Here is a 6,000-nt window from a genome sequence, read left to right as displayed (position 1 = left end):
CCCAAAGTCTTAACTACTTTTTACAGCAAACCTGAAAGTATCTAGACATTACCTGGACGAGCTGTATGTGAGAACCAGTCAGAATCACGCGAATCTGACATTAAAGAGACTAAATTCTGACCGCAGCCGAGTAATAAGTCTGATTGAGCCCATGTCATCGTCTGTAAAATTTACAGGGAGTGAGTGGGGGTGTTGAGGATGTTTCTATCATGTTGCTGTGCTAGAAACGGGAAGAAAAAAAACCCATCCTAGCGTGAAGTGGAAGGTGAATCATATGAAGACTTCAACGAAAATTTGGCTACGTGAAGAGATTTTGGCTACGTGACAGTAGTGTAATCCGTCGCGTCTTCTCTCGCGCACGATCTACCCAGGAGTCATCCCTCGCCTAAATCTGACCAGTGTATTTTCAAGTGAGAGCACGTCTTACAAGGACAATCTCCGTGTGTGTTGTGTGCTATACGTATGAAAGGGCACCTTTGGACAATGTCTGCACTGCCGCGTGGGATGTGCTCAGGTTTCACACCCTCATTCTAATAATACATTCTCCCGCTTCCTCTATTTGAGGTTGTTGCATCTCCTTCTCGAGCAGGTGAGCTCGGGCAGAAAGTTACCCTTTCGCATGTGACATGCTTGAGCTTTTGATGTGCATCAATTAGCAATCTTTGCTAAGTGGCTCCATGAATGTGCTTATACTGCACACATCAGAGCATCTTTCCCCTCAAGTAGCACAGTTTGAACAGAAGCAATTTCTCACCTGCATATTCATTCATTTGTAACACACAGCCATGCATTTATTTCAAAGCCTCTGCATGAGATCTTCTAAAAGGTTTCCTGTCAGCTGTGGAACAGGGAAGAAAGCTGGTGTAAAATGAGGGATGCACGTGAACAGAGACCACATCAGTGGTTCAGCACGTTTTTTTTTTTTGCTGGATTGAGAGAAACAAAATAAGACCAACAGAGAGATCACATGGCTAATGAAAGCTCTGCTGGAGCCTCCATGTGCTTCAGAAAGAGTCACTGAACCATGTGCTAATAATATGGCTTTCATCTAGATTCACAAGCATCAACACACATGCTGGAACACACTTCACATGAACTTGCACAGAAAATGTTCACACACTTGTCTTCACGTTTTCAGATGTAAACACATTCAAAAATCTTGTTCCTTATCCTCATCGTTCAGCTACCCGCTCTTCATTATCCAAAAACACCTTTTTTTATTAAAACCATCTGCTGGAGCTTGAATTCACAAGCTCGCATTACGCATCCAACCACGAAAAAGGTATAACGGTCCCTATGGCAACATGCACCAGACAAAACAAATCTGCATTTGAGACTTGCCATGTTGTTCCCATCCTGCCAGCTAAGAAGGAATCAGCCTAAATGCTTTGTTTGTGTTATGTGGAGATGATTCTCTAAAATCTACTGCACGCCAACTAATCTGGGGAAAGGACAGGTGTAATCGCTGCTTTCAGGAAAACAGAAAGATGTCCGGCGATTTTTTTTGCACAGGTTTTATGCCGAGAGTCTGTGTCCTTCATATAATCCTGTCTAATTTCCATAATGCAGAGATGGGTGGAGCAGACATGGTAATCCAGGACTGGACTTTGGATTATGCTGGGATCGTCTGGGCAGCACAGTGGGAGCAGATTGAAGCTGTTTTCTCACACATGTAGCCTCAGAAAGAGCTGGGGTCATTATTGATTTGAACCGTGATTGGTCAGTTCAGGGGAACTCCCCTCAAAAAACTTTTTGTGTACAGCGTTACACAACAAGGTTAGTTTTGGGTTGATGTCCTCCACACATATTTGGTCTGGAAAAAACAACTCATACCTCTAAAACTATGCCAACTGCTTATTTATTCTAGTACAAAAAAACTGTTCATGCACACCCACATACTTATAGCATTATCCCTTAAGGTTTTTAGAACCTATATGTGTGCTGCCATTAGAAACAAACAAAGTCACAGAGGCACATGGATCAGATTCTATCTCAAAACTGGATCATTTATATCTGAAGCCTACACACCAACTGTGTTGTCGTGTAGAGTGGGGTGATTTGATCCTGTGGGGAAGTTCAGCCACCCCTTGTTTCCACAGGTCACCACAGAAAAAAATATATCGTGTGATCACACATTTTTGAAGAGTAGCCCATTTTACTCACGCAGTAATGGTGAGAGACCCAAGGAATAGGTGGTAAACAAATTTAAGTTAACAGGTTTTCTGGAGTTCAAAATGTTTTGTTTTTTTGATTGTTTTGATTTTCATCCATTGCTAGTTGTGTCTGAACAATTGGCAAAAAACTGTAAGCATGATGGATTCAAGTTTGGAAAAGTGTCCGGGGGCGTAATTTGAACCAAATGGCCTTTGGGAAGATTAGCTAATGACTAAATGTATTATTATGTTTATTATTACAGTATTTTACTCTAATTATACACTGCATGCTTAAATTTCATCACAGAAATGATGTGACATTTTGAATTTGATCTATTATCTATCTTATCAACTCACTGAGGATGTTCTTGGCCACTGAACCACAGTGGAAGAACATCATCAAAACATTAGCTTGGCAGAAAGGGAGGAAGAAAGAACAGCGACACGAACCATAGATGCTAGTTAACACCCGCTAGACGTGACGATCAACACGGGTATACGATATCAAAACCTACATTCACATAACCTCAGGTAGCTTCGACAAACTGCTGCAGGGTTGTCCTAACCTGACTCCGTCAGATGGTTTGATTTGCATGATTCACATTTGCTCTTGATACCCATCTGGGACTCTCGGTTGGAGATTTTTTGGGATGAGGCGAAAATACTGGTTGCCTATTGGATAAATAATCTGTCTAGCACCACCTTTGTGGGTAATAGACAGGCCAAATCAACCAATCAGGTCAACAAAGCGTATGACGTATTAACAGAGCGTCGAGGCAAAGTAAACAACATGTCGGTAAAGGATATTTGCCGTTTGTGTGGTGTGAATTTACGGATAAAAGGCTAAATTTCAGGTGCCCGGTCCATATTCCAACAGAAGGATCCAAGAGAAAAAAGCGTAAGTGAACGGCTTGCTCGATAGCTGCGCTCATTTTATCCGCAGAAGCCAATGTTGTTTACACTGAACAGTTGCTTCTTGTTGCGTCACACTTCCCCCTCAAAACCAACGCTTATTGGTTCGGTTGCTGTTCTCCATATTTTCAATGCGGCAAGTTACCAGACTGATCTGCAAGTAAAATACAATAGAGCTCGCAAAATCAGAATGGTCTCGCAAGGCTAGGGTGGTCCGCCAATGGTTTGTGCGATGTCCTGTTGTGAGTTGAGTCTAACTGGACTGTTTGTAAATTTGAAATGCTGTTGGAATAAACCATTACCTCTGAGGAGACGGGGCAGCCAAATTAACCGTTTCATTAATTCGTATAGGAATAAAACATTATTTCTTATTTTAGTGTAGTGTCAGATTGGATTTACAACCCCCTACCGAAACAGTTTAAACTCCGATGGACCACAGTCTCCTCATGACATAACATCAGACATTACATGTTTTTGCCTCTCAAATGTTTAATCCAAGTTGGCCTCCAAAACTAGGATTAACTACTAGTTTTTAGAGCAGCTTGCCATTGCTCGTCTCCCTCTTCAACAGCTGTGGTGACTTTACAGTTGGAGCCCGTTGGAGCCTCAGGCTACTTCAAAGAAAGACAGATCATTATGATGGATGACAACTGTTTGAGCATGTCCTTGTGTTTGGGCGGGGCCACAAAACACTTTGCTAACTTAATGCAAGAAGTTGACATAACTTCTTTTTTTTTAAACCAAACAAAAGTAAATCCAGGTAAATCTAAATTAAATTATAATTGCCCCTGTGCTGAAAGACCCTCTTTCAACCTACTTTATTTAATATAAGCAGGAAAGGAATTGAAGGTTTTTCAGCTGTAGCCCTGCAGGCCAGTGGTTTCATTAGTTTGCAATCATTCACTGACAAGTGGGGTAAATTTTACTTTACTTCAATGTGAAAATGATTTGCCACGGGCAAGCTGCCTCATAAATCTGCCATCCCTATGTGTGAAAAGGAATGCTTTGGTTTATTAATCTTTTTGCATGTCAGGGCATGTCTGCACATAACCCGTCTGATCTGACAGTAAAATCAAACTACAATTGTTGTATTATTTCTTAGGTAATATAACAGAATCCTTGAATCTAATGTTTAATCTGTTGATTCTCTTTTTTCAAATGTAAGGTGACGTCTTTGTTACTATTCATTTGTCCAGCAAATGTAGGTCTCTTACATGATCTGTGTGGCAGATAGTTATGTACTGTATTATGAGCTGTTTCATCACGCTGTGGTGGCGGTGCTGCTGGTGGTTATCATAGACACTGACTCAGTCGCCCACCACTTCGCCATGTCAGCATATCGTCCCATCTGTATGTTTTGCACTGTGACAAATCGATATTTATGTGCGTGTGCGTGGGCTTGCTTTGTTATGTGTAATTACAGTGTTTTTCACATGTCAAGTAAGCAGACTTATGCAGTTTATAGCTTTATTTATTACCACATCGCTTCTTGGTAACATCTTTGTCTCTTCTCAAGTCTTGTTGTTTTTCAAGATCGACTGCAGATGAGATTTCGTAGGACGTGTGACCACCAGGGGAGAGTTGAGGTGTGGGCTGTGTTGAACGTCCTCACAAAGATCTGCGCGCAGCTTTGATTGGTAATTACAGGATGTATCTGAGTATGGCGCCCACCCACTTGTCTGCGAAGCACACACACAGTAAACAGATGCGTGCTATATACTGCACACCAACAGAGGATGCATAAAGGTGAGACGCTTAAAGTTTGGTCTACACACACACACACAAACCCTCATGTGTTTATCACCCCCAGCAGCCATTCAAACCCTTTTTTTCTCCCGTCTGTCGACCTCACATAAAGCAACCGCATGCGTCACAGCTACTGTAAAACAAACACCCATTATCCCCAAGAGATGTGACTCAAATCCTCCAGTAAGCCCACTCAAAGCCCTGGAAACGCAAGGTTTGCAGCCAACATGTCCCAGCCTGCCAAACACAAAGCCGACGACATCAAGAGAAAAGTCACCACCTTCTTATCGCCTCGAGTCGAAGTGGCTCGAAAGATCCCAAGAAATGCGTTTGTGGGTATTTATATATTTTCCAAACACGCCTACCCATCAGGGGTTATGTCTGTTTTTGTCACGTCTCTTCATGTCTTGCGTCTCTGATTGGTCTCTTTTGTGTTTATTGTTAAGAGTTTATAAAACTCCCATACAAATTGAGCCGTTGTTAAAGCTGTGGCAGTAATAAAAAAAGGGAAAACGATTGTCAAAAGATTTGTTCCCTTTTGTTTCACTGTTTTTAAAAAGGTCAAAGCTAAGAGGGCAGAATGCTGGAATTTTCCAAAGACAGGATTTGAGAAACATTAAAAGCTTTACGTGGAAATCTTTGGGGAAAGAGGTTAAAGCGTTTTAAAAGTGCTGCCTTCTAAGTATGATTAGTCGCTATGCTCTCAGTCTGCTTTCTCAATCTTATCGCTCCCTGTTGAAACATGAGCTGAAATCTCTCTCCTCAACTCTGTTCATGTTTTTCACAGCAAACTTTCTCACAATGCTCTCTCTCTCTCCCTCTCTCTGTTGTGTTTTTCTCCCCCATTCACTTCCTCATTGCGTGGCCCGTGTGATTGGTCAGAGGCCTTGGAAAGTTGGCCAATGGGAGGGCAGTTGCCAGGCAGCCTGTGCCTTGTTTGGAGGCGGCTGGAGGCTGCACAGCTGTTCCATTGAAAAGCAGCAGGACATAATAACAAGGGCCCCTAGCCATGCACACACACACACACACACACACACACACACACACAAAATGTAGGCTGATTTTGATGTTATGGTTAAAAAAAGTAGTCTGAACATATTTCTTTGTTGGCATCTGTTCTTTAAAACACCGGAGGTAATAACATTCACAATTTTAAGTCTTTATGTTTTTTCTAATACTTTGTTTTCAT

Source organism: Echiichthys vipera (genome assembly GCF_963691815.1).
Source record: "Echiichthys vipera genome assembly, chromosome: 20".
NCBI classification, from domain to species: domain Eukaryota; kingdom Metazoa; phylum Chordata; class Actinopteri; order Perciformes; family Trachinidae; genus Echiichthys; species Echiichthys vipera.
The sequence above is the reverse complement of the archived record's forward strand: the minus strand, read 5'-3'. Positions refer to the sequence as shown.